Genomic DNA, 10,619 nt, shown 5'->3' on the forward strand with positions numbered 1-10,619 from the left:
TATATTATATATGTGTGTATATATATAACAATAACAATACTTGTTATAAGGTGGAAAACAAACAATCATGAAGATGGCACAGGACTGGGCAACACTTCATTCTATTGTACATGGGGTTGCCATATATATATACCTGTTGAAACCAGCTGCTTTTGAGTCGATTACGACTCACGGCAACCTCATATAGGTCAGAGTAGAACTGTACTCTATTTTTTGGAAGTAAATCATTGCTTCTCTTCCCAGCTGCCTCTGGATGGACTTGAACCTCCAGCCTTTCAGTTAGCAGGAAGAGGACCCCATGTCAGGAGTTGGAAGAACCACAAGCCAAGCCTCACCTGTCAGCCTGGGCCACGCTGATGGAAACCAGTTTGTGGGCTAACCTAAGCAGTAGTGCCTAGGTTGTTGACTCCTGAGATAAAATTTCTTGAAAAGAGACTTCCAGCAAATCTGTCTCTCAGCCATTATTTTCTTCCAGAAGTCAGAGGGGAATTCTGCTCCCATGGCTTTGTCAACATTCTTTCAGCTTGATGGCTCACCCAGTCTCCACCCAGCAAAGTGGCCTGCACAGTTAGAGGCATGGCCCTTATCTCCATGATCCAGTCCTGCTAGAGCTGATAGTCAGTCACAGGCTGGCCATGCTGGAAGAGCCAGCTGCCAGTTTCTAGGAGGGGTATGTGGTCAGTGCAAGTCGCATGAGCGCTGCCTCTGCCCTGGATTCGCCCCTCTGTACACAGGTGAAGCCAAGTCTGAATGAACACTGAGTACTGCCTCAGAGGAGTCTAAGAAAGTAACTGACCTCTGGAGGACTTGTACGGAAACAGGAAGGGGCAGCCCCACCCATTTTGCCTTGGTGATGGGGTGGAGTTTACAAGCTAATTACAGGTCTTTTGAGCACCGGGAATTGGAGTTGCTTCATTTTCTCTCAATCCACTTCACCTCCTCCACCAGAATCATTGGAACTTACTGTAGTTCTGCAAGGCCTCCAGATCTCAGTAGCCCTATACTTTCCTCTACCTAATTATAGTAATAACAACTATAACGAAAATAAGCTAGTATCAGGCATGGGCTATATTAAATCCTCAAACAACCATGTGGAGCAGGTATTGTCATTCTCAGTTTCACAGTTGAAACAGGCTCAGCGAAGTTAAGAAACTTGTCCAAAGTCACCCAGCTGGTAAGGCGCTACCCAAAACCTCCATTCACATTTGGCCATGTGAGTAGTGCTCAAACTCTGGATCAATCTTGACATCTTCTCTCCAGCCAAAATCCACCAGTCCTGTGTTCCATCAATAACCCCTCCTTGCTTAAGTCCACAGAACCCCGCTAAGTGCCTGGGCACCTCGAGGGACATAAAAGAAGGCCAAGTCATAGGCCCTGCCCCTGAGGAGCTGACAAGCTAGTTGAGAAGGCAAGGTGAAGACACATAGAATAAGGAGTGAAGAACATCAGACTCTGCTGAGATGATACAATTTGTACTTACTGGCTAGACACTGGGAGTCAGAAACCCAGATTCATATCCCATCACAGCCCCTGTGTGAGTTCTGCCAAGTCACTCCTCTTCTCTGGGCCTTGATTTCTTTATCTGCAAAATGGGATGGTTGTACACTTGTGTATGATCAACTGAACACTCCCTACTTAATGGGAAGGTGGGGAAACTGAGGCCCAGGGATTAGGACTGTCCCAGAATAGAAAAGATAACCACAAGATTTGACCCTTAAAAGAAAATTGTTTTGTTTCTAAGAATAGAAGTACATATCCACGAATGGGCCCAGTGGGTCCTATGAGAGGGGAGGAAAGCTCATCTACTTCTCAACTTTTTGTTGCATCTAACAAAACACTAAGAGCCTTTCACCCAGCTGGGGATTATCCTTAATTCTTAAGCGCCCAAGGAAAGGTAAGCCTGGTTGCTTCTGATCCTTTCACCCCCAGGGTACTGCAGCCTATGCTCTGAGAGCAGTAAGGCTCCAAACAAGCCATTTCAGAGACATTTTCCTTAGAAACAAGACAGGGTGTGTGAGTATGAAGGAACAACTGGAAGGAGACACTGAGAGTTTGGAGGTTGGAGGACTGAGTTGGTCTGGCAGGCTGCCTTTCCTTCAAGGCATCTGGGTACAAATGTATGCAGCTTCATGTGTCCTGAAGAAGGAAGTGTTTGTATTGGTTATTTAGGAAAGAAACAAGGCTCAGAGGAGATCTAGAGTTGCTTGCTTACATTGTTTTGTTGCAAAGTGCTTTCCTTAGCAGTGTTGGCTGTTTTTTCCATGCTGATACACTCCTGCTGATACAGAAGGCAAGTTCTGAAGTTGGGTGAACATTATTGCCTCTTCTGATCATATCTCATCATCACAATTTTTATGAGATCACCTTAGAATTATAGAGCATGTACCATTTACATGACACTTCAAAAGCATTATCTTGGTTTGTATGCAATTACACCTACTCCTCACTTATCGACTATCTCATTATCCGACATTTTGCGTTTATGACAGTAAAAAATCTACTATTGAACTATTTTGTGCATTAATGACATACGTCTAGCAGTAAGGAAAGCCAAGGTGCAAGGCAAGAGTAACACTGGCTGTGATGGTTAAGGTTATGTGTCAGCTTGGCTGGGTCATGATTCTCAGTGGTTTGGCAGTTATGTAACGATGTAATTTGGCAGTTATGTGATGATATAGTCATACTCCAGTTTGTGATCTGATGTGGTCATCCTCCATTTTCACATAACACCAATTTTCGCATAATGACCTGGTGTTTGGAACCTACCCATGGTGATAAGTGAGGAGTGGGTGTATTACAGTATTTTCAAGAGAGAGATACATCACCTGTCTGTCAGTTTGTCATATATACTGTGGTGGGTTGTGTGTTGCTATGACCCTGGAGGCTATGCAGACAGGTTTCATCAGAGCTTCCAGATTCAGACAGACTAGGAAGAAAAGGCTGTTGATTTACTTCAGAAAATTAGCCAATGAAAACCCTATGGATCACAACAGAATATTGTCTGATATAGTGCTGGAAGATGAACCCGCTAGGTTGGATGGCACTACATAATGGCTGCAACAACATCCTGGAGCATACCAACAATCATGAAGGTGGCACAGGACCAAGCAACATTTCATTCTGTTGTACATGGGGTTGACATGAGTGGGAGCTGACTCAACAGCAACTAACAAGAATAACGATAACAAGAAATAGATAGGCTACACTTCAGAATGTCCACTTTACATATGGGAATACTGAAATTCAAAGAGCTGACTTGCCCAAATCAACCAGTCAGTAAGTATAAAAGTGGACTCAAATGGTCCTTCCTACCTTCTTATGCCCCACAAGAACACATTCTCTCATATTTCTTTTACCCCTTTGATCCCTTAATACCCAAAGCTGTTCTATACATGAACATTCACTCACCCTTCCAACTAATGATATGGAGACCCATCCTTTTCTATACCCTAACTTCTGCTCTCATCCTAGCATAGGAGAAAAACGATAGGAGGATAGGCTGAACTTACCTTGTCTATTATCATAATATGCATTTCCACTTGTGAGATGCTTTTAACTTTTAGAAAAAACAAAATCATGGACATCATTTCATCATTTCTGTGAGGTGAGGTGGTAGGTCTAACAGAGTATAATAGAGATAACATCTATTTCCTAAACAACTTACTCTGACAGTCACTTTACATACAGTTACTCATTTAATCTTCAGGGACAGCCCTGCCTCAGAGGTTTTATTACTCTACAGATGAGTTGAGTAACTTGCCCAAGGTCATTCAGTTAATAAGTCAGAACCAAGAACCAAGTCCGTCTGTTTCTTAACCACTATACCATACTTCTTCAGTGGCAGAGCTGGACTTAAATTACTCAGGTCTCCAAACTACCAATCCAGCACCTTCTTCAGTACCAGGACATGAGACTCAGATTGTAATCATGACTCCCTAGTCTGAAGTTTACTTTTGCACCATCTTTAAAAGAAGGCCCTTGTAAAGGCACAGTGTAAATTAGATTACACAGATGAATACTGTGGTAGGCTGAAGAATGGCCCCCCAAAAATATGCTCGTACTATCCCTGGAAACTGTAAATATTACCTACTATGGCAAAAGGGATTTCCAGGTGTGATTAAAATTAAGGATTTTGAGATAGGGAGATTAGCCTGGATTATCCAGGTAAGCCCTAAGTGTAATCACTAGGATACATATAAGAGTGAGGCAAGAAGGTCAAAGAAGGAAATAGGAGATGTGAGGACAGGAATAAGAGGGTGGAGTGATGGGAGGAAGAAGTCATGAGCCAAGGAATGCAGATGACCTCCAGAAGCTGGAAAAGGCGACATCTTAATTTCAGCCCAGTGAAATGGATTTTGGATTTCTGGCCTCTAGAACTGTAAGAGAATACGTTTGCATTGCTTTAATCCACTAAATTTGTGGTAATTTGCTACAGCATAGTAAACTAATATAAGTATTATTTATCTGCTTAAAAGAACAAATAATTTAAAGCATTTAAGATACACGTGTTTATATGTAAATAATCCATAGTAATTCATTGTAAGCAGGGGTCATGATTGCTTAGGTAGGCTCTTGGATATTTGAATTAAAAATCATCTTCAGTTACTTGTTACAGTCAAAACTATACTAGGCCAGACTCAACCAGCCTAATTTTATATTGGAAATATGGTACTTTTGTTTATGTACTTGAAAGTAATTTTTCAAATCTCTACGTCAGACTTCTTATTTATTTATTTTTATTGAATTTTAGATGAAGGTTTATAGCACAAGTAGTTTCTCATTAAACAGTTAGTACACATATTGTTTTATGACATTGGTTAACAACCCCACGACACGTCAACACTCTCCCTTCTCAACCTATTACCAGCTTTCCTGTCCCCTCCTGCCTTCTAGTCCTTGTCCCTGGGCTACTGTGCCCCATCAGTCTTGTTTTGTTTTATGGGCCTGTCTAATCTTTGGCTGAAGGGTGAATCTCGGGAGTGACTTCATTACGGAGCTAAAAGCGTGTCCAGGGGCTGTACTCTCGGGGTTTCTCCAGTGTCTGTCAGGCCAGTAAGTCTGGTCTGGTCTTTTTTGTGACTTAGAATTTTGTTCTACATTTTTCTCCAGCTCTGGCCAGGACCCTCTATTGTGATCTCTGTCAGAGCAGTCAGTGGTGGTAACCGGGCACCATCTAGTTGTACTGGACTCAGTCTGGTGGAGGCCGTGGTAGTTGTGGTCCATTAGTCTCTTGCAGACTTCTAATTTAGACTGACCTCCTCTCAATTTTATACAAAGGAAGTACAGGTAGTCCCCCACTTAGAACGTATTCAAGTTATGACGAACCACACTTGTGACCATCTGTTTTTGTTTTTTTGTATATCTTATTGTTAGTAATATGTACTACACATAATGTTGCAGTATGTAATTTGCTGATGTCATCATATCTGTAAGTTTTTATGTAATGTTCCCAGCCCCCAAAGACAAATAAAGATTAGATTTATAAAGATACTGATAATGAAAGGCAATAATAACAAAAACCAACCAAAAAAAAAGAGGTATTCAACTTACATCAGAACGGATTTATGATGGAGTCGTTGGAATGGAACCTCACCATAAGTTGAGGACTACCTGTATACTTAGCACATACAACACAATGACTAATATTCCTAATAAGGAGGAAATAATTAAGAAATTAATTGCTATTTACCTTTGTGTTCGTTTCCATCCTGATGTGAATGATTTGTTCAGTTATATATTTTTTTCTTGATTGAGGGTGTCTACATAGAAATATATATAGGCACATAATGTAAGTTAGCAACTCACAGGCATGATACAAGTAGCTTATAATTCTAAATTTCATAGTAAGTGAAATATATTAGCCATTAGCTTTTGGACCAGATGTGTAAACAGAGAGAAAATTCATGTTTTACTTACCATTCTTCTCTTAGGTAGAGTTGGCTTATGGATTTAAGCCTTGAAATATTTCTTGGATGTGTTTGTGCTTTTTGGTAATTGTTATTCACAGATATTATATTTACCACACATATTGTTGTTAGTTACCATCAAGCTGGTTCTGACTCATCCTATGTACAACAGAGTGAAAGACATATTATTTGACTGAGATTACCACCAACTATACAAATTATTATTTGAAATAATGATGGTTTTGATTGTAATCCTTTTGCAGATGAATATGGGTTTGAACAATATCATAACAAAAATCTAGTTGGCTTTTCATCAAAAGATGCAAGCCATGGCTATCATTAGGTGTTTGGCTTTCCAAAGTAGCTACGTAAATGTTCACTGGAAGTATTCAGCTATGCAGAGGTTCATTTATATCAAGTTAAGTGATAGAGCACAGACAATTACTAGATACTTTGAATGGTGTTTATCATTATTTTCTTGGTAATAGGCTAGCTGGACTTTGTGTGGGCACCACGGTGGAGCTCAAAGAAAGTATTGGCCACTACAGCCTCTCGAGCGACAACGTACACAGAATAAGTCAGTGTATTAAATATAAAACATAGACTGTAAATCATTAACTAGTTTAGTTTAATAACACTCATGTGACATTGGAAGAACAGTAGGAGATATCAGTGAGAGTTGGAGAGAAGATGTGAGGCTTGACTAGGCCTTTAAAAGAGAGAAACAAACACTGAGTAAATTAAGAAAATACATTCAGCAAGAGAGGTGGATCTGCTGTGGAAGTTAGTTGGGAGTCCCAGTAAGTATCTTCTCTTCTTTGTTGTCTTCTGGGTTTTGTTGTTGTTAATTGCCATCGAGTCAATTTCAACTCATGGTGAATCCATGTGTGCAGGGTAGAACTGTGCACCATAGGGTTTTCAAGGCTGTGACCTTTCAGAAGCAGAGTGCCAGGCCCTCTTCTGCAGTGTCTCTGGGTGTGTTTGAACCACCAACCTTTCCACTAGTAGTCAAGCGCTTAACCGTTTATGCGACCCAGGGACTCCATCTTCTGGGTGAGACATATATAAACACTGCCAAATACATTTTAAAAAGACTCAGGTGCTGTTGCTTTTAAAACCAAAAACCAAACCCACTGCTGTTGAATCAATTCTGACTTAGCGACCTTATAAGACAGAGTTGAACTGCCCTATAGGGTTTCTAAGGAGCAGCTGTTGGGTTTGAACTGCTGACCTTTTGCTTAGCAGCCGTAGCTTGCCATGTGACCCACAATGCCCTTGGCATGGTACTGAGTGGTCATACTCTAGCTCCTGCATTCTGAGCAGAGGATGATCCCTGAAGCACATTTATTAACAGCCCAGGCTGATGTGAACTTACAGGAGTTCCATTTTAGGATTCAGTTCATATGTTTTGTTTGAGGATGGTGTTAATTCGGAATGAGCATACTCGTGGACTGTATCACATGATTTAGGTCAGAACCTGACTGTTGCCTGCCCTGTTCCAGTCAGTGTCAGCCCACCGGTGTGACTTCTGTCACCTGCTCTGGATTGGGGGACATTAAGACCAAGTCTTACTCTTCCATTGTATCCTCCTCCACCTCTTGCCCAGTGCTAGCTTAGGGGAGTGCACCTTAAACCTGAACTGATCCACAAAGCCAGATTTGGATGCCAATGGAAGGATTCAGTGGGATTTTGAGAGCAAACCTGCAAAGGAAAACTTAGGAAGATAGGGAGTAAGGGAGAATTATTCTTTCCTACTATTCAAATGTTCACTGTTGCTCTACTTTCATATTTTTGCCTTCAAATCTAAGTGAAATCACTGCTAGAGACTTCATTTGTGCAAAGACAGGTATGTAACTGCCTTTAAACGTACTGAAAAAAAATTGCCTAGAGCTTCCAGGGCTGTGTGTAAAATTTTAGTAGCAATAGGTCATTGATACTTTTTGCTTCCATTCTACCTGGGGGAAAAAAAATCCCCGGTTAAGTGGTTTATTCTGGAGCCAATGTGAGCCCTCTCGTGGGCTGTGTGAGCCTGCTGGAGGGCCAGCCATAACAATCAGAGCCACTCAGAGCCGAATGCACTGACAGGCAGGCCAGCCACGGCTCTGCGTCCCACACAGGGCAGCACAAAAGGCTGGCGTCTATTTCCTCACCTGGAGGTCTAGAAGCAGCAGGTCTAACAGCCACGATGATCTTCCTGACATAAGGCCTAACCAGCTACTCCTTCCTGTGGTTATCCAGGGCAGATGTGCCCTGGCAGCTCACCTTCCAGGAGCAAGGAGTCCTTCTGACTCTTGCGGTCACACTTGCTTCTTCCGGAAGGGGCACTGCCCTAGGAAGAGAACGTGCCTTGGATAATACAGTCATAGGCGGTGGATGAAAGAAGGAGTATTGGCCTGTGACTGCTAAGCCCATAGCTTTGCCCATCGAACCACGTCACGCTCCTGATACCTGTCTCCTAGGTTGCCCAGAGAATCCCAACTGCCATTTCAAGTAGATGCTTTATCTAGAAAATACTTCCCTCTCATTTTCTCGCTTCCTTTTGTTTCCTCATCTCTATTTGTTTTTGGTTTTGTTTTATTTTGTTCTAGACATGCTTGTTAGGAAAGCAGATCAGGGAGGGTGAAAATATTTGGACTGGGTGGGCTCCTATCACTTATTGACACATCTGCCTCCAGGCCTCCCTCCTCCCTAACAGCTGGCATCTGGAGCAGGGAGATGGCTGCAGCTTTAGAATCTGGGGAGGCACAGCTGTCTGTGTGGCACAGCTGATGGACTGGCTTCCTGCCCCTCCAGATAGCAAGGGTGATGCCTTTGACAGGCTGAGCACCCACAGCCACAACCCCAACACACACAGGGCCCTGCAGCCCATTTGTTCTCTCATCCTGTAGCTTATCACAGTGTTTTTTAGCCAAGAATAAGAGAAGAGGCTCGGAGACTGCATCCCTGTTATTATGTGACAGTCACGGCCTTGAGCTTTAAGTCATGGGTCAGGGATGAGACAAAACATTGGGCATCTCTGGGGTGGCTTGACCTCACCTGCTCTGATTCTTTTAAGGCAGGGCAGGCAGAGGTGTATGTGTGGCGCCAGAGAGCCTTCCTGCCGTCTTACTGTGCCTCAGTTTCCTATCTGAATCATCTTCGTAGAAACAACTTATTGCCCCCAGAATATGCTGAAAATATAAAGAAAAAAATCACCTACAATAGTGTCATAAACATTTTGCTATTTTCACTTATGTTTTTCATAACTGAGATGGTACTGCATATACAATTATGTCCTGCTTTTAAACAATTACCTTTCCCTTATTGAAAAGTAATACATATTCATTATGCAACATTTAGAAAATTCAAGCCCAAAAAAGAAAAGAAAAATGACTTCTTGTTGCTTCGTTAAGAAATAACCAATGTTAATATTTTGATGTGTGTGTTTCTGGTCTTTTCACCAAGCATAATACACCAAAAAATGCATGATGGATTAATATTTTACATACTATTTTATAACTTTCTTTTTTTTATTTTATTTTTAACAATTTTTATTTTAGATATTCTTTTGCCTCATTTATAATATTGACACCTTATGGATATGCTATATTTTATTTAACAATCTCTATTGTTAGACCTTTACTTTGCTCAGATTTCTCCCCATCATAACCAACCAACCAACCAATCAATCATGTCTGATCCCAGGTGTGTCAGAGTAGAACTGTGCTCCCTGGGGTTTTCAATGGTTGATTTTTTTGGAAGTAGATTACCAGGTCTTTCTTCTCACCTATCATCAGCAAACAGACAAACAAAAAACCATTGCCCTAGAATCAATTCCAACTCATAGGGACCCTATAGGACAGGGCAGAATTGGCCCACAGGGTTTCCAAGGCTGTAACCTTTACGAAGCAGACTGCCACACCATTCTCCCCATGGAGCATCTAGTGAGTTCGAACTGCTGACCTTTTGGTTAGCAGCCTGGAGCTTAGCCACTGTGCCACCAAGTCTCCTATATCTGACGCATCATAAACAGGGCTAATTGTAACTAAATCTTTGCATTTCTCCTGCTGTACTTTAACACCTCTGAATGCCCTTGGGCCTCACACGCTCACAGATTATGGCATGAGTGAGCTCAAAAACGTACATTCAAGTGCTTTGAGAAATACATACATTGCTGCACACATGTGAGGGACTATCGTTGTCAGAATTTAGGGAGTAGGTGGTACTGGTAGAAACAGTATATGAACTAAGCAAAGAATAACAATAGCAACACTTACATGGTACTTCCTCTTTGCCAGGCACTGTTCCAATTGCTTCACATTGTTTTAACACGTTTAATTGTAATTGAGGGAAACCCAAGGAGGTAAGTATATTACCTATCTTAACTTTCAGATGAGGAAACTGAGGCACAGAAATGTTAACTATCTTGCTCAAGGTCACAGAATAGGGACTAGAAAGAGGTAGGAAGTGGTGGAGCTGGGATTCTAAGCTTGTGTGGCTTCAGAGTCTGTGCATTTAAGCCTGTCTTAAGAAGCTACTTCCCCTGTGTGTATGGGGGCGGGGTGTGTGTGTGTGAAACAGTTTCCTGAACCCACAGAAGCACATCTTAAGGGAACTCAGCAGCCTTCAGGCTCCGCTTCAAAGATTGGGGCACCATGAAGGAAACTTTTTTTTTTTTTTTAAAGAGTCATCTTTTAGAGATACCCATTGAATATTTAGGGATCAAATGACATG

General features: G+C 41.8%; 2 long non-coding RNA genes across 2 annotated transcripts in view; both read right to left on the reverse strand.

The window, feature by feature from the left end:
* The window catches only part of LOC111821566 (uncharacterized), a 10,516-nt gene extending 9,830 nt beyond the window's left edge, over positions 1-686 (reverse strand). The window contains exon 1 of the long non-coding RNA XR_002824940.1: positions 336-686. This is a non-coding gene — a long non-coding RNA (uncharacterized LOC111821566). The remainder of the gene's footprint in view (positions 1-335) is intronic.
* Positions 687-5,684: 4,998 nt separating this feature from the next.
* Positions 5,685-10,183, reverse strand: LOC111821563 (uncharacterized). Its single transcript, XR_002824938.1, has 3 exons — positions 10,163-10,183; positions 5,917-6,065; positions 5,685-5,759 (listed from the first exon to the last, which is right to left on the reverse strand). It is a non-coding gene; the product is annotated as an uncharacterized LOC111821563 (long non-coding RNA).
* Positions 10,184-10,619: the final 436 nt, after the last annotated feature.

The sequence above is a fragment of the Trichechus manatus genome, unplaced genomic scaffold (assembly GCF_000243295.1).
Source record: "Trichechus manatus latirostris isolate Lorelei unplaced genomic scaffold, TriManLat1.0 scaffold00090, whole genome shotgun sequence".
Classification (NCBI taxonomy): Eukaryota; Metazoa; Chordata; class Mammalia; order Sirenia; family Trichechidae; genus Trichechus; species Trichechus manatus.